The 24,928-nt window shown below is 45.2% G+C and overlaps 1 pseudogene; it reads right to left on the bottom strand.

Moving 5' to 3' along the window:
• Nucleotides 1-16,997: 16,997 nt before the first annotated feature.
• On the bottom strand, nt 16,998-21,067 carry LOC126020211 (40S ribosomal protein S6-like; annotated as a pseudogene).
• Nucleotides 21,068-24,928: the final 3,861 nt, after the last annotated feature.

Genomic DNA, 24,928 nt, shown 5'->3' with positions numbered 1-24,928 from the left:
TACCAGGAGTGATACCTAAGCACAGAGTAAGCCCTAATCATAGCTGGGTTTGACTCCAAAAACAAACAAGCATGGGGCCGGAGAGATAGCATGGAGGTAAGGCGTTTGCCTTTCATGCAGAAGGTCATCGGTTCGAATCCCGGTGTCCCATATGGTCCCCCGTGCCTGCCAGGAGCAATTTCTGAGCATGGAGCCAGGAATAACCCCTGAGCACTGCTGGGTGTGACCCAAAAACCACAAAAAAAAAAAAAAAAAAAAAAGCAAAAGAAGAAAAACACAGCTCGCTTAAGTCAACCTTCCCAGGGGGCATGAAAGAGGTTCCAGGGTTTCTGGGGGAGACAACAGAACTGGTTAAGGCCCCCACTGACCGCTCATCCTACTCCCTCCTGAGCCATCTGATGGCCCAGTCCTTCAAGTATAACCACCCCTAACTGTGGCACCATCTCCTTCTTCTCATTAAATTCCATCTGATTTCATTCTGACCAAGGTTTGCAATGACCAGGTCCTTTGGTAATTTGGACTTTAATTTATTTTTCGTATTTGCCATTTCTCACTCACTTTGCATTATCTACAAATTTAATCTAAGTCGAATTTACTTTCCCCTCAGGTTGTTAATGAGCCCTGTCTATTGGATAATACAGTTTCCTGTACGCAAACCCCTAGGCCCCTTCTTGATTCTTATTCATACTCAGATCTCATTTCAGAGGCCACTAATTATTACTGGACTGACCTTTGTCCACAGAACACCAAGTGATGTTCCAGTCAAAATCTTCTCAGCCCGATTTCTTCCAGTGCTCTTTGAATTGCTTGGGTCAGAGGTTTCACATGAAATAAATGTTTAAATGATTTCCACTGAATTCCCCTGCGGGGTTTCAAGGCCATAATTGTATTCAAAAATGGCTGTGCTGGTATTGGGGAGAACAATTTGAGGCTTTTGAGTCTTCCTGCTGGCTGCTCATTAGGTTCCTTTTCACCGTGTGCGGGCAGATCAATTTTCTTATTACATTTCTTAAATTTTTACCTGGAACAGCAGGCCAGGACTCCATTCATTTCCTGACTCATCACATGACGCGTCTCTGGACTCCGGAGTCTTCCCAGATGCCGGTATCCTGTCAGCATCAACAGATGATGGATGGCTCTGAGCACCCTCCAAGACTAAGCTGCCTCCCTCTCTGGTTAAGCCCTGGAGTTGATTTGGAGGGGTCAGGAAGTTGAGATCAGGTAACACTTAAGATTCACTCTTGCTGGTGCTTGGGGAAACAGCAGCAGTGCTGTAGCTTAGATACTCCTTATCTTGTTTATCTCCTTCCTTAGCTCCTAATCCAGTCCTCCTCATCTTTGATCAATTGTGTCCCCATTCCCCCAGGCCATTCTACCTCCACCCTTTTACCTCAGGGTACTTGACAATGCCCCGAGATGTTCCATGCTGGACACTCAGAGATGGGGTGCGGAGCTGCAGCACCCACGTGCATGGGACAGTATTGGGAAACGAAGAACTGCCTGTCCATGGAGCAGAGAAAGGGAAGCTGAGTCATATATAAGCTGTGCTCCAGGCTGTCTTCATGACCCCACTTTCAGTTAGTCACCCTGAGGAGGAGTCCCACTTTCCCAAGCCAGCCCCTGAATGGAGCTGAGCACCTTGCCCTTAAGTTTGGGCGTCAAGGGACACTGACCGGATGTTTCTAAAATCCCATTTGAGGGCCACAGCCATAGTACAGTGAAGAGGGTATTTGTCTTGTGTGTGGCTGACTCAGATTCAGTTCCTGACACCTCCTCTCTCTCTTCCTTTCCCCTCCCCTCTCCTGACTCTCCTCTTTTTTCCTTTCTTTTCCGCTCCCCTTTCCTCCCATTATCTCCAGTAAAATAAATCCCCTTGCTATGAAATCACCCCACATGTGTATTTCCACCCCTAGGCAGACATGTCTGATGCAGGTATCTGTGAAGGATTAAAAAACCAAGCCAGTTAGAAGAGAGTCATGGAGACAGTAGCTTCTCCCTCATGGTCTCTCTGCATGCCAAAGCCAGACTGACCTTTTTTTATTCTCCAGTACAAAATTTAACCAGGTGGGGGAGGGTAGAGTGCTTCAGGTGGACTTTTCTATGTGTGTGTTTTGTTTATGGGTCACATCCAGCAGCACTCAGGGGTTACTTCTGGCTCTGTGCTCAGAAGTTGCTGCTGACAGGCGCCGGGGACCATATGGGATGCTGGGATTAGAACCACCGTCTATTCGAATCATCTGCATGCAAGGCAAACACCCTAGAACCATACTATCTGTCCAGCCCCTCAAGTGAACTTTTATATATCAAAGGAAGAGGTTTAAAGGAAAGAGGAAGCTGGGTGAACATCTTTGTTTTGGGTTAATAGCTGGGTGTCATTTAACACCCTTCCCTCTCCTCCTCTTTTTCTTCCCTTCAACCCTTCCCCTCTTCTCTTCACTTTTCCTTTCCCCTTTCCTCCTTTCACTCCCATATTTTCCCTTCCTTTCCCCTCTTCTCTCATCCTGTCTCCTCCGCTCCTCTTCCCTCCACCCCCTCCTCTCAACTCTTCTTTTCTCTACTTCTAAAAACAGTTTCTGGGCACAAGGCACAGGTCCTCAAACTTTTTAAACAGGGGACCAGTTCACTGTCCCTCAGACCATTGGAGGGTCTGACTATAGTAAAAACAAAACTTATGAACGAATTCTTATGCACACTGCATATATCTTATTTTGCAATGAAGAAACAAAACAGATACAAATACAATATGTGGCCCGCGGGCCATAGTTTGAGGACCACTGGAACATTGTTGGCTATATGTTCAGAGCCAGCAAAGCTAACAATAGACCTGTATGTGGATCTCTGAGGAGAGAAGGGACAGTGAGACAAGCTCATCCAGGTACATGGGAAGGAGCACTCACCGCTGGAGCCTGGCTCTCAGTAGGAACACAGCTGAGCACTTTACCCGAGGAGTGGTGCTGCTGTTAGCTCACAGACTGGCAAATAGGGCCCAACCTCAGTCACTCCTGGTGAGGGTCTCCCCTTGCAGCTGAGATGCAGCACCATCAAGCTGATGCCCTTCAACTGTCCACACCTGCTCTCCAAGACTCCACGAAGCAGCCTGGCACAAGCTGGTACTTCCTGGCATGAACTGAGATTAGCTCAGCTGCTACTTTGACAGAAACTTCGCAAACTTTGCAGCAGATTGTTGATCAAAGCTGCCCAGTGCCAGAAATGAGGCTGCCCTCTGACCTTGGGTTGGCTTCTTAGGAGCATTGTGACCCTGAGCAAATTTTTATCTTGATCTTTTTTCCTTCTGTGTTTTTGTCCACACATAGCGGTGTTCCGGGTTTCTCCTGGTTCGATACTTAAAAGGGGACCATGGGGTGCTGGGGTGCTCATGAAGCATCATTGTGCTCAGCTTTTTGAACTAAAATTCTGGCTCCTATTTCATCTTAGAAGGAGGCTTGGGTGAGGGAAGTTGGGAAACACCCAGCAGTACTCAGGACCTACTCCTGGCTCTCTGCTCAGGGGTCACTTCTGATGGTGCTTGGGGAACCATCTATGATGCTGGGATCAAACCTGGATCTTCTATGTCTACGAGGCACATGCCTTGCTCCTTTCCTCTCTCTCTCTCTAGCCCTGCTCCCTATGTCATAATCATCCTGGGATCTTCGTCTTTTCCTTCTAGTTTTGGGGAAATTGAGTTCCATAAATGACTTGAGTCTGGAAGGGAAAAATACAAGTGATTCTACCCTCCTAGTCCAGCTCTGGCTGACTGGTCATTACTAATAGTTTATCTGTTGATCATGATCCAGAGGAGAGACCCCAGACACATGTCTGCCCAGCTGAAAAGAAGTAGCACAAAGTGGAAGCCTCATGCCCCAATCCCTCAGGATTGGGGAAACACATATCTGGAAGCAACACCAACACAGCAAATAACCCACACAAAATTGTAGAGATATAAATGGTTCAGGAAAACTTCTACCACAAGGTATCTACAGGCCAAGATACTGGCAGACAGACTAGCTGTGGAAACCATAACTGCAACCACCTTCTCCCTAAGACCTGAGGTCTGTATTGGGAAGAGAAGGACCAAAACTCATGGGTGGAGAACAGGTAGGATAAGGGACCAATTCAGAGGTAGTTTCAGTCCACAGGAGATAAATAACAGCAAAGAATTATCCTGAATAGAGTGAAAACCAGTTATTCCAACAGCAGTAGACCTAGAACTTGAAATAGCAAGAACATTTTGGCTCACAGTGGCCCTGTGGGATCTTTTACTATCCCACTTACCATGGAACTGCATCCTATTCTAAAGCTCATCTAATTAGCTAACCAATTGGCCAAGGCTATTTTCTTGGCATTACACATACTGAGCAGCTTCTTGGAAAGGAAAATTGACCTTTATGGGGTGGGGTGGTGGGGTGCACTGCTTACCTTACCTGGAACAGGTTGATGAGAAGCAAGTGTCGCTTCTTGCCAGGACCAGCATGTTGGTGCGCACTGTCCTTGTATGAATGTATTTCCATATGGGGAGTCCTGAGAACAGAGTGTGCCTGTCACAGTGAAATGGCTTAACACAGAGGCAACCATCTTGTGCCCAGTCAACCGTTGAACTGGCTGATGTTTCTTCTTCTATTTAATTAATTTTTCATTTTGGGGACACACCCAGTGGCACTCAGGGATTACTCCTGGCTCTGCATTCAGAAATTACTCCTGGCAGGATCAGGGGACCATATGGGATGCTGAGGATCCAACCTGTGTCGGCCATGTGCTAGACAAATGCTCTACCCACTGCGTTATCGCTCAGGCCCCTGTCTGATGTTTCTTAAAACAAACCCATAGATAATAATCTTGCTGGTGTCCCTGATTGTAGCCAGTGATTTCTACTTAGCAGAGTGTGCCCATTAACCCCTGGGCACAGTAATCAATCAAGGACAGAGGCTGAGATCCCTTTCAAGCTATAGATACTGTGGCCAGAAAGATAGTACAATGGGGAGAGCATTTGTCTTGCACACAGGCAACCCAGGTTTGATCTCCAGCATCTCATATGGTACCTCGAGCAATGCCAGGAGTGATTCTGAGCACAAAGCCAGAGTAACCCCTGAACTCTGCTGGATGTGGCCCAAAACAAAACAAAACAAACAAACAAAAACAAAACAACCAACCAAATAAAAAAAAGTGATCAATACTGAACATAACTCATTAAAACTGAACACAGGGTTTTTCTGATTATTAGCAGTTAAATAACTTTGCAGCTATCATCATAGTCCCCACTAAGGTGACTCTGTGTCCTGCTTATGTGCTGTGTATGCCTGCTTTAAGAGGAAAAGATTTAAAAATATTTTGAATATCTCTTGAAAAGATTTAAAATTAACTATGACCGGAGCTGCATAATTGGGCTCTGGGACCCTGTGCAGTCACCAGCTAATAAAACTCCTCAAGATTTTAAACTCTTAGGTCTTTTGCCTGGTGTAAAATTAACCTGTGTTCTATCCCCAGCATCCCACATGGACTCTCCAAGCCTGTCAAGTGTAATTTCTGAGCTTAGAGCCAGGAGTAGGCCTGAGCACCTCTGGGCATGACCCCCACACCAAATAAATCTATCAATAAATACTTTTTTTCAAAATTGGAGTCCCTCTTTGTGACCCCATCACAACAGGTATTTGTATCTGGGGTACTCTGGCCATGTAACCCCTGCCCTTGTCTGCAGAGATGAACTTCTCTCCTTCATGTTTTTCCAAGACATGTGACCTTGACCTTATGCAAAAGTTCTCAGGTGAAACTGGCCAGCCCTGGAGGGTTCTGAAGCCTGTGTGACCTGGGGCATTGCTCTTTTGCTTTTGAATGAATGTTGGCTGTTAGCCCTGATTAATGGGGGTGGATGGCCTATAAATCTGCTTGCAGCTTTTCAGGAGGGAATCCCATCACCTATGGATCAGGCATCAATCAATTCAGAATCTAATGTTTCCTTGGGGTTGAGTTTTAATTTTTTATCTGCGGTAAAAATGTATTATTGAAGCAGATTGCATTCACAGAGGGGCTATCAAGAGGAACTTTTTTAATTAAAAGTAAAAATGGTCTGGAGCGATAGCACAGAGGGTAGGATATTTGCCTTGCACATGGCCGACCCCCAGCATCCCATATGGTTCCCTGAGTCTGCCAGATATAATTCCTAAGCACAGATTCAGGAGTAACTCCTAAGCACAGAGCCAGTAGTAACCCCTGAGCATTGCTGGGTTTGGCCCCAAAACTGTTAAGATCTAAAATTTGATTTAAAATTAACTGTTGGGCCTGGAGAGATAGCACAGCGGCGTTTGCCTTGCAAGCAGCCAATCCAGAACCAAAGGTGGTTGGTTGGAATCCCATATGGTCCCCCGTGCCTGCCAGGAGCTATTTCTGAGCAGACAGCCAGGAGTAACCCCTGAGCAATGCTGGGTGTGGCCCCAAACCCAAAAATAAATAAATAAATAAATAAATAAATAAATAAATAAATAAAATTAACTATAACCTCGCTTTGCTGTGAACCTAAGTACAGCTACGGCAGACAAGTTTTAAGAAGCAAAGAGTAGGCCAGAACAGCCAGTTTTAAACTTCAAGGGCATGTACCAAAACAGATAAATTAGCAACACCTGCTAATTAGCAACAGCCTGTGGGTGGGGACAAGGTCATGGGTGCCCAGTGGACTTCTGAGCCCCTCCTCTACTACTTCAGCTGACACAGACCCAAAAGATGTACAAATCACAATATTCCACTCTAGATACATAGCCATAAAAGGAAACAACTTAGACAACAGACTATCAACTTAATGGTTAACTATGATGGTTTGAAGCCTCTGTAACCCAATAAAAGGAGCCTGAGAGCTCAGTAAATTGTCTTTGCCTTAGAGGGGCCACCCCAGCTTGTTGGTAAATAAACTTGCATGTCTTATTGCAGTGCTGTTTATTTCCTTGGTGGTCTTTGTAGGATGGATCTCGAATTCAGACGATACAAAACAATCCAGAAAAATAGTAAAGCAAAACAAAATACTGGGCCAGAATAGTACAGCAGGTAGGGCTTTTGCCTTGTATGTGTCTGCCAGCCCCAGGCATCTCATATGGTCCCCTGAGCCCCACCAAGAGTGATCTCTTAGCACAGAGCCAGGAATAACCCCTGAGCATCCTCGGTGTGACCCAAACACCAAAAATTAAAACAACACAAAACAAAAAAGTTAAAACACTCATGGCATCTTCATCTTCCTAGAGAGTAAAAGATCCAGGAGTCCCCGCCCTTTTGATATTAAGGAAAATCAACCCACTTTGAAGAAGCTGCTTTACAATTTGGTTCTTATTTTATTTTTTTTCTTGACCAGCTTCAAGTAAAATGATCCAGGAATGAGCTTGGGGACAGGAAAACATTAATGTCCTTATTGCCTGTAATCTCATTGCTTTGCTATTATAGTAGTATGTATGGAGATGACAAGAGGCAAAAGCAACAACAAAGCCACAGATTTGTCATTGTTCTGTCTGCAGGGCAGCCACAGAGCTGTCCATAGATCAGCAGACCCTGAGAGGGTTCTAGAAGTATCCTGTGACCTCCGTGTGTGCTCAGGGCCATGGAGGAAAAGTGCCTGAGAATGGAGTCAAAATCCCCTGAACTCAGAGTCATACATGTCCGTGTGATTGCTTGAGTGTAGGTGTGTGACTGTGTGTTGAAGTCATGTGTGTAAGTTGTATGTGTGTATGTTTGTGAGTGTGAGAGTGTGACTGTATCAGAGAGCATGTATGAGTCTGTGAATAGGTATGAGTGAATGAGTACGCATGAGAGTGTGAGTGTACGTGTGACTTTGAAGACGTGTGCTAGTGTAAGTCTGCGAGTGTGAGTCTGTGTGAAAGTGATTGTGAGCGAATTGTGTGTGTATGAGTGAGACTGTGTGACAAGTCACTCCCTGTGGTGGAGTCAGCGATGCTCTGAGGCACCCATCAGGCTTCTCTGTTCACTTGACAAGAAATTTTGAGACAAAGGGAAACAGATATCAAATCCCTACAGCTATGCATTCACCCCAAAGAGAAAGGTCTGCAAGTGCCAGAGAAGGGGGCTCAGTGAGGTCCTCAGGGGGTTACTGGGGCTGCTGGAAGCACAGGCAGGTGCCCACAGAGAGCCTGGCATAGGTCCACCCTTATCCTAGATTACACGGGATCTTTCCAGGACCTGGAAGCTGGCTCTACTCCTCAGTCCCCACCACCGCTGAGGACGTTGGGGAGTCCTTTGGGTGCTCCTGACCACAGTTCTGAGATCAGCTCCTCTTGCCTGAGGGTGTGTTCCTGCATGTGTACACATGGAATGCATACATGTGTGCATGCATATGTGTGAACATGTCTATGTCTTTGCATTTCATACTTATTCCTGCAATTGCCATGTACAAACCTGCCCCTACATTTCCTCCCTCTACTTCCCCTGTGCCCAAGACTTGTTTCGAAGGCCAGCTCCCACTTCTTGGGACCCAGGGCAGCCCAGCAAATTCTTATGTGTTTTGGGATCCTTCAAGGTGGAAGGGGAGAGTTCTTCACTCACAGGAGTCTGTACCCCACTCTCCTGGCCCCAAGGAAGCAGGCAGTACATATAGCTTTCCCAGATAGTTGAGCCTCTGGCGGTGTCTGCAGAGGCAGATTCTGGGTGTAGATTTGAAGCCTTGCCTTGCAGATGAGCAATTGCCACTTGTGGCTGCTTGTAAACACCATCTGCCTGGGAAATTATGGGACCAGAAGAGGGGAGTCAGCTGAGCAGCCAGAGAAAGACGGGGTGTGGGTGTAAGCAAGTGTACAGGGACCACCAGCTCAGAGCTAGCCCCACCCTCATGGAGGCAGCTGGCCCGGGATCTCCCACCATGGAGACGAGTGTGGATAGTGAACAGCATCGTGGTCCCTTTCTTGTGATCCTGGGTGCTGTCTTGTGCGAAGGAGGAAGATGATTTTTCATCCCTCCATGTGAAACTGCCACCCTGCTTCTCTGTACTCCCTCATGCCTCCCTGTCAGAGCCACATGGGCCTTGGAACTGATGTGCCTTCCCTCTAGCTATTGTGTTTCCCAGTCAAGTGCACCCCAGCCCCAAGTTCTGGGCTCCCTTGGAAGATTACAAATGAGTGTCTAAGAACGGGAGCTGGTACCCAGATCTAGCAGGAAAAACTGCTGTAAGGTGACATTCCAAACACTTCAACCAGCTGGAGACCAATCCCAGGATCTTATGGAGCGAAAGCATCGAGGCCTGTAAGCTGTGGCCTTACGGTTGCAGCAGTGAACTCGGGACTGAGTGCATGAGGGTGTGGGGAAGGTCCTTCTGGTTGCTGAGATTCTGGGTCATGGAGATGCATTGGGGCCCAGTGGACAGACTCAGAGTGGCTCAGTAATTGGGTGCAGAACAGTGCTGTTATCTGCAAGTTGCTGCATTTATCTGCAAGACTGCCTGCTGCTCAGCTGCAGGAGCCACAAAGCTGTAAAGGCTACCCAACTGCTTGGCTGCATGGCTGCAAGGGCACAAGGCTGCCAGGGCCAGGTGCAGCAAGGCTCTCAGGGGCCCATGGGGCCCAGCTGCCAGGTGGTGCCTCATGACTACCCAGACATCCAATTTATAGCCTCCTGGGTGGCCTGAGAGGGAGAGAGAGGAGAGGAGAGCTAGAAATCAAAACCAAATATCCTTTTTATTCCCACCCACCCAGAATCTGAAGCCTGCTGTTGCCCAGGGATTTTCAGAGGAGGGAGGGAGGAAGGGAGGGGAAGAGAGAGGGGGGAGGAAGGGGGAGGGAGGGAGAGAGAGAGAGGAGGCCTGTAGATCCAAGTTCAAGGGAGAATAGAAAAGGAAGGATGTTGAATTATTAATTATAAAGTCCTAGTATTGTACAGTAAAATGATGGTGAGGCCTTTCTCAGCCCGGTGCAGCGCCTGCAGCTCCTTTGGTCCACAGGTCTGTAGGTTCAGGATAACAGAGGAAATGATCCACAGCAGTCATATGAAGTTTTAGGAGACATAAAGTTTTATTATAAGGCCCTATCCGCCATGTTCATATTCCCTCATCTGTTTTTTTTTTTTTTTTTTTTTTTTTTTTTTTTTGTGGTTTTTGGGTCTCACCCGGCAGCACTCAGGGGTTACTCCTGGCTCCATGCTCAGAAATTGCTCCTGGCAAGCACAGGGGACCATATGGGACGCTGGGATTCGAACTGATGACCTTCTGCATGAAAGGCAAACACCTTACCTCCATGCTATCTCTCCGGTCCCATCTCATCTGTATTCTTAGTCCACTCTTAATTACTAACCACAGACCCTTCCGAGCTGTGGGAGAGTCTCACCGTTTAGGTAAGGTTAGCATTTGGCTTTGGGGAGGGGTAACAGAAGGGTAGATACAAAGTAGGCAGCATTTGCCAATCTCTGGCCTTCTGTGGAACCAGCCAGTGCTACTCTGGTCACTATCCTGGGATACCTGCAAAGGTCCAAAGTTTTCCTTTTATACCCTGCATGACAAGGGGTCATGCCCCAGGGCATGTCCAGGTGTGTGTTCAGGGGTGTGTCCGGGTCCAACTGTCATTACAGTGGGAACATGCAACGGATGTGTCCAAGTCCAGCTGCTTTTACATCAATAATTTGGGACTGATTCCAATTCTTTTTTTTTTTTAATTCCAATTCTTTTAGTAAAGTGGTTTTGTGGGTTTAAGGCCTCTTGTATGGCATCATGATTTTTTTTTTCAGGAAACATCAGCTTTATTACAAGGCTCTAACCACCAGGTGTTTATCTTACAGGGCTACTAAGCTAACCTATTAAGCAGCCTCTCTCCAGCTGCCCTGCATTGAAACCCTTTTATCCCTCCATGCTGCTTCTTCTCCAGGCTTCTTAAATCTCTCTGAATCTTCTCTTAGTCTCGCTCTCTGCCCCTGAGGCAACCCCTTTATTAGCAACCACAGACCCCTCCCATCCAGGTGAGCTGGGAGGAAGTTGGAGGAGGGATAACAAGGCTTACAACCTGACTTGATGCTCAGGAGTCACTCCTGTTAAAGTTTGGGGGTACTCGAGGGTATCCAGATACAAGGTAAATGCAGTATTTAGCTCATAGTGTGCCTCTTAGCATAAATATTCCTCTCGGGCAAAGATGAGCACAGCTGAGAGAGCACCTGCCTTGCACGCGGCCAACCTGGGTTTGATCCCAGGGATCCCTGATCCCTACCAGGAGTGAGCCCTGAGCACTTCTGGGTGTTGCCTAATGTCTATTCCATTAAAGTGCTCTGCGGTACCTTGTCACTTCCTTTTTTTTTAAATTTTTTATTTTTAATTATGAGAACAAAGATGCAAAGAAAGAGGACAAGGTAAAGTTACACTGGAAGGACAATCACCCATGACATAATTCTCAGAAGAAGTCCCCTTGCTGATATCTTAACTTTGAACTTTCAGCCAAAGAACATTAAGATAAATAAAACAGAATCCATGTACAATTACTTTGTCCCTCAATTCCCCAGATTGTAACACATTATAATATTTCTTAACAGCACACAAGGCAATCTAAAGCCATAAAACTTACTTAACTCCTTAAACATTAGAGGCATAGTATTTTTTACATTTCCATATACATGCATATTAGCTTAAGTTAACCTCAAATTTTAAATGGTTTTTTTTTTTAAGGATTAGAGTCAAGGAGCACAGTAAAAATGGTGTAAGAGTGGCAATTGTTTGCATAGGCCCACCAAAATATGAGGGGCATGGAAAGGAATAACCTTGGCCTAAATACAAAGAGACCCTACCCCTGAAATTTCCTGGCATAAGACCAACTCTAGGCTCCAGGCAAGCTAGATCGTCCAATCCAAGACATTGTTGTGCCAGCACACTTTTATTTTTCACAGTCTCTATTGTTGGTATCATGTTTCTATATTAAAGATCCTGGAATCTGCATATCCTACATTGAAGTCAGGATATAGAGTGTCCTCTCCTTTCACCTCACCATTAAAGGGCAATGCAAGGAGCCCTGTCCTGTAAGCAGGTCATTGTTGTTGTTAAGTCTTCTCAGTATTAAGGGAAGTCTCTTTTGAGCAGGTCGATGTCTGAGCAGTGGTAGAGTCTTCTGTGGTAGAGGATTGCTTCCAGGTGATGTTATAGACAAACTTGGATGTTTTGTGGATGGCTTCCCTGATTCAGGGGTGAATGGAAAATGCCCTTTCTTCTGAGGCCTGTGCCAGGTTGTTATGTCAATGTTCAGGGTGTAAGGTCCCTTTGCACTACAAGATTTGTGTGTTCCAATCTCTATTAGATAGGATCTTATTTGTATGAATAGTATTTTCTCATTTTAATGTGCCTATGCAAAAAAAGGAGCAATGCCACGTGGCATTATTGGCACATATGGGGGCCATAAGAACAAGTCCAACAATCCCCAAGACATGGTTCAATCATAAGCATTAAACTGGGGGACTCTTTCACCAAAATTTCTTGTTGAACAGCTCATAAAGAGAAGATAAAAAGTGGTTAGAATCTTCACTGTATAAGAGAATATTTAGTAAGACTTATAGCTATCAGAGAAAAAACACAAAATATTCTAAAGAAATACGTGTCCATTTTATGTCTTTTGAAACAGTTTGGGGTTGTTACAAACAATTTACGGCTTCGGTCTGTGATTAGGATTGTGCAGTACTGAAGTTAAAAAGAGTAATGTGGGTTAGTGATGTTTCGGGGGGTGAGAGAGTTAAGGAGTAAAAATGAGCTTTGTAGGGGTGTGGGAAAGGGCAGAATACAAAATGGACATTCTGGATACACAAAACATAAGGATAAGGAATACTCTTAATACATGCAGTGCTCGCGGGGGCACTAGCCTCCGAGTGGTTTTCCATATGTAGACTGGTCAGAAATTGCCAGTGACAAACTTAGTACAACCGAGCAAATCTCAACACACCCCAAGTTAGAACCCACCATTTCTGGCCTCCTGGGCTGGAACCCCAGAAGGCCTGGAGGCCGGGGGCAGAGGAGGAGAAGGCTAGGGGCCTATCAAGGCTCCCAGCGCACCCAAGTTAGGGAAAAGGCCTTCCACATGGGGTCTCCCCAAACCTCATGCTGGCTAGAGCTAGCCTCTAGCTCAAGAGAGAATCGATAGAGAGCTGGAAGCCAGGATCTGCCCGCCCTTCACCCTGTGCCCTTCACACCCTAGAGCTGGGGGAAGGGCGGGGAAAGCTTGGGACCCCATCCAGGAGGGACCCCCTGACACCCACCTTGTCTGGCCACCTGGGGTGCCACCCCAGAAGGTCTGGAGGCCGGGGGCATAAGAGGGGAAGGCTGGGGGCCTATCAAGGCTCCCAGCGCACCCAAGTTAGGGAGAAGGCCTTCCACATGGGGTCTCCCCAAACCCCATGCTGGCTAGTGCTAGCCTCCAGCTCAAGAGAGGATCGATAGAGAGCTGGAAGCCAGGATCTGCCCGCCCTACACCCTGTTCCCTTCACACCCTAGAGCTGGGGGAAGGGCGGGGAAAGCTTGGAACCCCATCCAGGAGGGATCCCCCGACACCCACCTTGTCTGGCTGCCTAGGCTGCCACCCCAGAAGGCTTGGAGGCCGGGGGCAGAAGAGGGGAAGGCTGGGGGCCTATCAAGGCTCCCAGCACACCCAAGTTAGGGAGAAGGCCTTCCACATGGGGTCTCCCCAAACCCCATGCCAGCTAGGGCATCATGTTTCTAATCTTTCTTTTCCATTCCAAGGGCTGGAGAGAGGATCAGATAAGCTAATATATTTCAGTGTGTACTTAGAAGTCACGAGAACATCCTGTTCTCAGCTTCATGGCTCAGGAGAAAGTGGGAGTAAAAGAGATTCTTGGGGACCTGGCCAAGGTCAAAGCTTCACTCCACATCTCTCCCCGAACCTCCGGAAAAATAGAAGGCATTTGACTGTACCTGACTTGACTTGCTTTACTGCATTATGAGTCTGAGACTTTAGGCTTAAAGTGACTGCTTCCCTGAGCCTCAGTTTCCCTGTCTTGATGTGGAGGAAGGTGGAGATAAAGTCAAACCTTGTCTGTAAAGTATTAACCCCTCTCTTTGGGAAGTGGGGGTGATATGGAGGGAGGAAAGAGCAGGGAGCACAACATGTTTCCCAACATCTGTAGATGTGTCAGGAGTGGGCAAGCCGACTGGCCCTGTCGTCTCAGAAGCCCCAGAGCAGTGAGGGAAGATCCCAGAAAGTCCCTTTTGCACTCTGTTCTCCAAAATTTATAGCTCCATGGAGGGAGGGTAGCCCTGTCTTTACTGGGTGCAGTTGGGACTTGACTGACATCCCAGAAAGAGCATCATAAAATCCTTTGCACAAGGCATCCATGCCACTGGGCAACCAGATGACCAAGAGATCCCTAAGGACCCACCACTTCTCGGAATTGAGACCTTATATTCTTTTACTGTCCTTATCAAAGCAGTCTAGGGATGGTGGTGGAGGGGGCAAGTAGGGGACAGACAGCCTCTTCAGTGGCTGTGTGGCACAGACAATAAACTCTGTCTGCAAGACCATCTCTGCAGTAATTTGGGGACTTCCATCTGCCACATTCTCTGCAGCAACAATAGCCCCTCTTGGCTATCCAACAGGAAGCTCACTGGACTCAGGATGACAAATGAATGTGCCAGCAACCAAGATCAGTGCATCAGTGCCTGTTCCTGAGAATATCAAGGGTGCTTGACTTGGAGCAAAATTTCAATCCAGACCAAATTATCTTTACTCTCCTTTGCCCCAAGAGTTTTAATTTATTTGTTCAAATATAGGGAAAATACAGAAAACACAATAAACCAGATAAATTTAACATGCTTAAATCAAAATCCTTCTATGACTATCTCCAACTCCTTGAACATTATTTTTATAGTATTTTCTTTGGTCCTGTTACCTCCATATCCCTGTGCAGACCAAAGTGAGGAAATGTAGTGTTGGGACTCTGTCACACTGTAGTTGGGTAAGAGTGTGGGACTAGGTTTATCTTAGGTGGTCAGTAATCACAAAGGGACCCCAAAGACTCAACAAAGGCATTGTCTTGGTTAAGGCATTGAACATTACACAGGGTAAAGAAGAGCCTAGGCTCTTGAAAAGTGCATGTCTGTGCTTGATAGTGTAGATAGGGGAGTAGAGGAAATCTCCATTGAGAAGGGTTTTAAGATTTCAAGGGGGATTATGGAAACCCCCATTGATAAAGGCTCCATCAGTTGAAGAGGAATAATGAATCTCCAAGCTAGCAGAATACAGCTGACTGCATTTAACCCCCAAAGTCAAAATGGGCACATCTAATCTACCCAGTAATGAGCGTTGCCTGGCTTAGAAAGCTCTTCGGTGGTAAAATTGTTCTCCCTTAGGTGGGGGAGAGATATGGGTGCCTACGAAGATACCGTTTGGTTTATGTACCAGAAACTATTCTTGGTCTCATTACTCCAAATATGACTAGAGTCACCAAAGATGGAAACCAAGTCCAATCACTGAATTTCTCAGTCTCCAAATCCAGGAACCTTTATCAACAGAAATCCTGCTTTTCCTTCATGTCCCACAGCCACCCCATGCCACCTCATCAACCAGCTTCATCGACTCATTTTCTTCTCTAAAGAGATATAAAGCTAACCATGAAAAATCATGGGTACACCAGTCTTAAAAAACAAATAAAACTGAATAATCAACTAGCAACAAACAGTTTAGTAAATCTTCAGACAATAACTGAAGGATCCCATTGTGAGATATAACAATTTCCACAAATTTTCTTTTGTTGAATTTTTCCCCATAAATCCATCACCACTTAGTTGTAAGCAACCAATATAAAGAAAATTATTTCATGCTTGCCAAGTGGTAGGCTTTGGGGTGAGTGAGAATTGGGGACAATAGCAGAGAGAATGTTATACTGATGGTGGGATGCATGCAGGACTTCAAATGCCAGAAATAAATGTTATCATGAACAGTCATGTAAACCACGGTATTTAAATAAAGTAATAAAATAAAAAATACCTGGAAGTCTGGTTGTATATATATGTTTTGTTTGACACATGTGGTCCTTTCTTATTCTACATTGTCATAGGAACTGGGGACTGGAGTGATAGCAGAGTGGTAGACTTTTGCCTTGCACACGGCCAACACAGGACAAACCCCGGTTTGATTCCCAGCATCCCATATGGTCCCCAGAGCCTGCTAGGAGTGATTTCTAAGCACAGAGCCAGGAGTAACCCCTGAGCACCACCAGGTGTGATCCCCACAAAAGAGAAGTATTAAAAACTATTTTACCCCCAAAATGGAAATCCTGTGTCCCCTTGAGGAATTATTTATGTATAAGAAGCATGCACATGTAAAATGGGCATAAGGTACATCTTCCAAATGCAGAAGCAATCAATATAAATCCTATAAATCTTATTCAGAGTTTTTCTTAACAAAAATCTAAGACCATTTCCTTGAGGGATAAAGCTTTGAAAATGGAACTATCTAAACTTTCGGGTAATGGCTAGACATTAGGTCTTAAAAAATGAATTACTTGAGACCTAAAGTGTGAGTGACATGGAAAACTGACTCAGTCCAAATCCAACTCCCAGTGGGACCAGTTGGCTCTGTAGGATTTACAAAAGATTCTTGGTTACTTCCATCCTCCTCTTCATTATCATGATATTTTTTTAAATTTTTCTTATTGATCAAGTTTCTGTGATTTACAATACTGTAAATGATGCTTTCCCACACATATAATTCCAACATCACACCCATCATCAGTGTACCCATCTCCCTCCCCAAGAAGCCCAATGTCCCTCCTTTTCAAAACCCACTTATTCCCCACCAAATGTAGGTGCTTTCCCACTGTTGCCAGTTTCCCTTTCTGTGCATCGCTAAGTTCCACATATGAGACAAATTGTTCTGTATCGATCCATTTTCCTTGGACCAATTTCACTCAGCATTGTTCATTCATGATGAACAAATTGCACGAGTTTATTCTTTCTTTGACAATACATAATATGCCATTGTGTATATCATAAAATCATAAAGTCATCATAAACTCACCTTTTTCAGTAATTATAAAACTCATTTTTAACTGGATTCAGACTTAGAAGCTCTCAAAGAAGACAGCCTCCATTTCTGGCCATCTTCTCCTGGCACTGCTCTTTTGCCTTCTTCATTCTCTTTGCCAACTCTTTAGCACGTTCTACAGTCTCTTACCAGTTTCTCTTGGTACACTGTTTCCTTGGTGTAGTACATCAGTGTTTGCATCATTGGACATGTGTGTAACAAGACATTGGATCTTAGATTCTTTGGTCCTAGGTTTTTTTTCACCTTCTTTCATTAGGGGATTCTTCACAATATACCGGTGAGCATCATCTTCTTTAGAGAGATGAAAAAGTTTGTGGATTTTGCTGGCTCTTTTTGGGTCCTAGACACTGAGGAGGTGCACTAGTATCAGTGCATCCAAGAATATCCTTCTCCCCTTTCTGCTGCAGGCGTCTTGCGTCTCAGCAGCTCTAGTGGGGGTGAAGTCTTCACGAGACAAAAGCAGGAGCACAGGCGGACGAACGGGATAATTTTGAAATAATAATAACCACACACACAGAGTATATGGGGTCAACACATCTTCTGGCAGGAGTGTGACAACTTTATTCTTGAGACAGGCTTTTATAAGGTATAGCAGGCACAGGTGTTAAAGATATTAATTATCGTAATGATAATTTTTATCAATTTAACTTCAATTTGCCCCAGAACTTCAGCTGCAAGGAAGAAAAAACTTATAAGATCCTAGAAAGGGTTTTCTTGTAACCTTTTGGTGCTGGAATTTTCTTTAGCCAATTATTTAATAGAGGCCACATTTTTTTTCCATTAAGATTTATTAAGGAGAGATAGTCAATTAACTAAAAATGCAATGTCAAGCATCTCTAACAAAATTCCTCAACCATCCATGCAGGGGAAAAAGGCATCCACAGCGAGCCTTTTGAGGAATCCCATAGGGGATATTTCAGTTTACTCCACCAGGAAAATCTAAGGATACATCTGGTGGGTTGAATTCCCCTAAAAAATTTTGGAGGCATGACACCTTTCTTTACAATGACCCAGTTGAGAAATTGGCATCCACAATGCAACCAGGAACAGATGTGTGCTTTCTTTCGTTGGTCCTCTGCTGTCTATCACAGGAATGTCCCATACTCAGCAGCAATTGGATCCGACTGGGGGTCAAGATTCCCTACTTGGAATTTCCTACTATGGGGAAACCTTGCTCATCATTCCCACTTGATCTGGATCACTTGACCCTTCTATTCTTCTCCTAGATGGCAATAGCACCTTAGGTTGCCATCTGCTTTTCATATTGTTTAGAGTTTGCATTCATAGATTTTCAGCTTCCTGTTGAGACCATCCAACACCTCTTTAGTGTCCACAAAAAAAAAAGAGATGAAATCCTCTTTAACTCATGAGTTTTTCCTCAAGTGCATGCTTTAGTTGCAGAAAATTCAAGCATGCTGAGTTTTTCAATGATTGTTCATTTAGTTCCTTTTTTATAATACAAACTCATTTGAAAATTATAACCTAAGATGTGATTCATTCTTTGAAGAGTTCCCGTTTCCTCTTTTCAATGAATGTAGGACCCTTGAGCTCTATCCCTTAGGCCACGATTACTTTTTCAATCACGTTGAAGAAATCTATAGACTGTCCAATTATCATTTATGAGACCTGACAGTTTCTAATAGAAGTGGTTTCTGGCTATGACTTAGTTTTGACACTTTTCATTGTATTTTTAGTTTCAATTATTTCCATCTTACTTTCAGCATTTCAGAGTTGAGGGTCTAGCACATAAAATCTCAGTGGATTGTTTATAACACAATGATAAAGTTTACTTTATTCCTTGCAAGCTTTTTTCTCCTCTAAGCTGATGCAATTTTATTTGTTATTACCATTGTGAAAACTTCATTTGATTAACATGTGCCTTGAAAATAATTTCCCAAGTTTTTCTTCATAACCTTTCACTGCCCTATAATTTTATAGATTTGATTAAATGCTTTTCTTCTCTTTATTTTAACCCCATTTGATAGATTTAGCAGGTTGATCTAATTTATAATTATTGTGATTACTGCTAATACATTCAGTCAGACTTGTTTCTAGGGTCTGGTTTCTCCCGATCAGCCTTTTAGTTTTCTTTTCTGCTTTCTGCTAAGCTGGTAAAATCAATGACATTAGTTCTCTTTCCTCTTTCTAATATACCTTTCTGATATACCTCTTGATGGTGTATCACTGATCTTATATTTTTTAAAGATCACAGCTCTTGTTCCCCTGGGGCCAGAGTGGTAGCACAGTGGTAGGGTGTTTGCCTTACATAAAGCTGACCCAGGACAGACTCGAGTTCAATTCCCAGCATCCCATATGGTCCCCCGTGCCAGGAGCAATTTCTGAGTGCAGAACCAGGAGTAACCTTTGAGCATCGCTAGGTATGCCTCCCCCCCAAAAAAACAGTTCTTGTTCCCTACCAAACAAAGCCAGTGCTTAAATGCACTTACCCAGCAAGTCTCAGTTTTCCTTCAACCTCATTCATTTCTCAGTCACTGATACCAGGACCTCATAGGCAAGACTGATGCTCTCTCACTGAGCCATAATTGCTCCCTGTTTGTCTTTCTCTTTTTCTTCCTTTCCATGTCTTCGATTTTTCTGGAGCATACTTTTGACTCTGTATCTCTGTTGGTCTCTGCTCTCCAATTTCTCTTAGCTATTGGATTTTACATTATAATGGATACATATCTTATGTTGTTTTTGAGATGTCCAACCTTGTTTTCAATTATTCTTGCCTAGCTATTGTTTCATCCTATTTTGTTCAAGTCTGTGTATGATTTTCCTTCATTGGTCCTTAGAGATCCTAAACACATTTAGTTTTAAAAATTCCTATTCACTCTCTGATTTTAATTTTAAATGGAGTGACTAACCTGACTTGATCTCCCTGGTATTTGCTTTTCTGCCTACAGTTCTCATTTTGTATTCTATTTAAGGCCATCTTTATTGGTGTGTGTGTGTGTGTGTGTGTGTGTGTGTGTGTGTTTTCTCACTCTGGGACTTATGCTGCAGTCTCTACCAACTCCCCACCCTCCACAGCCCATAGTGATCAATTTGTCCTAAACACCTCAGAAGGCTTTAGGAAAGCCCTGGGGACAGAGTCAGGTCACAAAAATGTCTCTGTCTTCCTCCCTCTTTGTACATATGTAGAAAAAAAGAGACCTAGGCAAACGGATTCAGCATTTCCAGCCCTTTCCCTTCCACACTGGGTGAATATCCACCTAATTCTGCTGGTTGGCAGAAACCGTGGTTCCATTTCTTATCACAGAGCACTTTAGACCCAAGAGCTAACTGGCCCCGACAGAGCACTGTTTACTGTGCTCCAGAATCCAGCAGATATTAGGGGCTATATTGGCAGGTATTTGGGTCCAAGATGCTGGGAACAAGAGACAAAGGTTTCCTAACTAGAGTGCTGGGTGCCACCAAGGTCCACTCCTTGGCAAAAGACTCAGAAATCACCTCTGGCAGGCTGAGGGTCCATATGGGATGCCAGCAATTGAATCGGGTCTCTCCCGGGTCAGCTGAATGCAAGACAAAATCCCCCTACTGCTGTACTATCTCTCCGGCCCCCATACCACTCTTTTCTTCTTCTCCTTATGGCTCCCACCCACCCTGTCTGGGGTGCCTAACCCCCAGTTCTGTTTCTATCACTTCCAGGAGACAGGAAGTAATTGTGGATGACCCCAGCTCATTCTGGCCAAACAATTCTAGAGCATTCCTGGAGATTCTGGCAACTGAAGCAGATGGTGCAATGTATGTGTACAGTGAGAGTGGGGAGAAAGTACAAATTGCCACAACTTCCAGAAAGATTCACCACAACTTCTGGAAATTTCCACCACAATTTCTGTAAAGTTCCATTGCTTTTCCAAATGGTCCACTTCTGGAATACTGGTCTGAGGGAAGGCTCTGGAACTGTCTACCAGAGGTCCTCACAGAGTTCACCAGTGAAATCAGAGGCAAGAGATTCATTGACCATAAACATCAAACCACAGAAGGAATCTTTTTCCTGAAGACCAGCATGTGCCACTTAGTTCCTTATCTGCCAGAACGCACAGTGGCATCTTGCCCAGCTGCATGTTCCATGCCTGCTGGCTGGAGCGCAGGGACTGAGCAAGCCAGTTGAAAACTGTCTTTCTACTTACATGGAAAGAAGCTCTTTTATGGGTCTTTGCTCTTTTTTTTTTAATTTTTTTTGGGGGGCCCCACACCTGTTTAATGCTCAGGGGCTACTTCTGGCTATGCACGCAGAAATCGCTCTTGGCCTGGGGGGAGCATATGGGACTCTGGGGGATCGAACCATGGTCTGTCCTAGGCTAGTGCTTACAATCAGACACCTTACCTCTAGTGCCAACTCTTCGGCCCTGAAAAAAAAAATATATATATATATAACATTTTGGTCATGCAATTTTTTTTTTTTTTGGGTTTTTGGGTCACACCTGGCCACGCTCAGGGATTACTCCTGGCTCTATGCTCAGAAATCACTCCTGGCTGGCTCTGGGGACCATATGGGATGCCAGGATTTGAACCACAGTCCTTCTGCATGCAAGGCAAATGTCCTACCTCCATGCCATCTCTCTGGCCCTGGTCATGTGAATTTTTTAAAAGATCTTTGCTGCTTTTCTTTTTCACTTCCCATGTGGATTGAAAGTACATCTGGTCTCAGTACAACCCATGAAGTAGGACTGCATAGCAGAGCACTGCTCTTAGGAGATCAAAATCTCCCATTGTGGATCCAGAATGAGTGCACAGGGAGTAGGGGGCTTGCCTTATACACTGACAACTTGGGTTTGATCTCTGGCACCACATATGATCTCCTGAGCTCCACCAAGAGTGATCCCTGAGCACATAGCCAGGAATAACCCCTTGGTGTGTGTCCCCCCTAAAGAAAAAAAAGAAAAACAAAAGAAGAAACAAACAAAAAACAACAACAAAAGAATAAACAAACAAAAGTGAAACCAGAGGGATAGTACAGTGAGTAGGGCACTTGCCAAACCCCCGCCCCCCAAATAATATGAGCTGGAGAGATGACCCAGAGGACCAGAGCACATTCTCTGCATTCAGGAGGTCTGGGTTTGGTCCTTGGCACTTCAGGGTCCCCTGAGCACCACCAGGTCCTGAAGTAGCTCCCGAGTATCACCGAGTGTGACCCCACCCCCCCCCACAAACCAAAAACAAAATAATGTAAAATATTTTCTCTGCAGGCTCGTTTGGTTAAATCTGAAGGTGCGTCACCAGGCCTCTTTCCGGTCCTTAATCAACGCCTTAGTTCCGGTGGACTGAGCTCAGTATGATCAGGTAGGAGCAGAGCGCTAAATCAGGAACGCCTGATTCTGTTATGATCCATTATTCTTCGAGTGAGAAGTCAGAGCCAATCTATCAGCCTTTAAATCCACTGATCTAATCAGGCTCTTGAAATTGATAACCAAGAGGGAGGGAAGGGGCTGCTACGGAGCCCCAGCAGACAGACCGGATGCGGGGAGGAAATGAGGCCTGGTGCAGAGAAACAGCAAAACAAGTGCTAGCTGCTCCTGGAGAATCTCAGGGGTGAGGGAGACCTGCAGCTCCTAAACCCACACACGAATCAAGGCAAAGGAAATGCTTGGAAGCAACTCATGTTAAGCCACACAGGGAATTCTCTGAGATTGTCTGTGCTTGAGCCTGAGACTTACGGTGGTGGAAGGTTGTCTTTGTTTTCGCAACAGCAATAAAACTCCAGAAGATCCTGTGGTCTACAGGCTGGATCATCAGATTCTAAAGTTTATCAAGAAAACAGGGTTGAAAAAAAAAAAAAGAAAAGGATAAGAAAGGCAGGGTTGTCGGAGCAATAGGGACAGCAAGTAGGGCTTGCTTTGTGCATGCTAACACAGATTCGATCCCCAAGCATCCCATCTGGTTCCCCTTGTCTCGGCAGAGTGATTCCTGAGCTCAGAGACAGGAGTAAGCCCTTAGTACCACTGAATATGGCCCAAAACCTAGAAAGAAAAGAAATGAAGCCAGAGAGGAGAGAGAGTACAGTGGCTAGGGCACTTCCCTTGCAAACAGCAAACTCTGATTCTATACTCGGCATCCCAAATGGTCCTCCAGAGCTCTACCAGGAGGGATCCCTGAATATAGAAACAGGAGTCAGGGCCGGAGAGATGGCAAGGAGGTAAGGCATTTGCCTTGCATGCAGAAGGTTGGTGGTTTGAATCCCGGCATCCCATATGGTCCCCTGAGCCTAGCCAGGAGTAACCCCTAAGCGCTGCTGCTGGGTGTGACCCAAAAAAAACAAAAAACAAAAGTAAAACAGGAGTCAGTCTTAAGCATAACTGGTTGTGACCCAGAAACAAACTAACAAGCAAAAAGCATAATAAAGTTTCTATAGGGAAAAGATCCAGAACTGCCAATTGAGTATTGAAGGGCAAAGTTGGAGAAAGGGCACTTCCTGGCTTTGAGACTTACTAAAAAGCCATCTGATCAATTCATGTGGAGCTAGTGGAGAACAAACAAATAAATCAATGGAGCAGAGACAGGAGGCTGGGTGGAGACCCACAGGCATAGAGTCAGCTGACCTTTGAGAAGAAACAAACACGATTGATCCGGTGGAGTAAGGACAAGTCTTCTCAACAAATGGTGCTGAGCCGCCCCATTCCCCAGCCCAGCACCCTGGGCCTAAGGCTCCTGTATAGAAAGAACAGGTGCCCAGACAGAAAGCAGATGCTCATCAATTTTGGTTAGTGTGGAAAAACAGCAGCAAGAGGGTGGCACACACACAAAAAAGTGTGTTTCTGTTTTGTTTTATTTTTCTACTGGGAGATCTGAAAATGACCTTATGAAGATGAGAAAGAAGAGAGGACCAAACCACTGATCACATTTTCTCCCAGAGCCTCTGTGGGGAGTTTCTCTGTTACTGTCAGCAGCAGCTATCTGAGTCACCAAAAGGCTGTGGTGAGGGAACCCGAGGAGTCGCAGGCTTACTGTCCCAAATGAGATTCTTGAAGCTCCACTGCATTTGGCCCTTGTCTTGCTGGCCATGGTCTTTGCTGGCTTGTCTGGCAGTGTGTGTGTGTGTGTGTGTGTGTGTGTGTGTGTGTGTGTGTGTATGTGTGTGTTGCATGTCTCCACACACTCTCACTCATATCAAAAGCAGCATTTGTCTAGCATTTTACAAATGCTGCCACATTCCTTGTCCAAGGGAACTGAAGCATAAAGAAGACCAGGACTTTTCCAACATCAATATTAAAATGAACAAATCTCAACACCGCCCATTAAAGCTGAGACCATGCGTTCTTCCCCAGGGGACCCTGTCAGTGGCTGCAGATAACAGCCTCCTCAGTCATGTAGCATGTGGCTTGCTTGCAGATGGTTCCCTGGCAGTGGACAATCCTATCTGCTCTCTATGCTGGCCTTGGTCTTAGGTTCACAGATATGCAGGTTGACAGGCCTGAGGACAGTAGCTAGGGTCCACATTGATCCAACCATCATGTCCATCTACATAACTACTGAACAGGGACCATGGAACTGAGGCTCTTCACTGGGTCAAGTCCAAGTTCCCTGGACACCAGAAGATCCACATCTCTGAGAAGTGCGGCATACCAAGTTTAATGTGAATGAGCCTTGAGACATGGAATTTGGAAAGTGGCTCATACCTGCGGGCTGTGGGACCACATACACCCCTAATCCTGGGCCAATGGACAAGTGGGAGACAGCTCTCCTGAGAGCCTGGGAGTTGCCCCCTCTGAGTCCCTGCTCCTCACTACAGTCCTCAGCATCCCACCTAACATCACAGGAAAAGCCTCATTGTTTTTGTTTTCATTTGTTTGTTTGTGGTGCCAGGGGCTTACTCCTGGCTCTTTTGTTCAGGGATCACTCCTGGTGGGGATAGATTTCAGGTGGGTTTCAAGCAAAGTAAATGTCCCACCCGCTGCCCCATCTCTCTGCCCCTAAAACTTGCTTCT

The sequence above is a fragment of the Suncus etruscus genome, chromosome 10, assembly GCF_024139225.1.
Source record: "Suncus etruscus isolate mSunEtr1 chromosome 10, mSunEtr1.pri.cur, whole genome shotgun sequence".
NCBI lineage: Eukaryota > Metazoa > Chordata > Mammalia > Eulipotyphla > Soricidae > Suncus > Suncus etruscus.
This window is presented reverse-complemented; position numbering and strand designations above follow the sequence as displayed.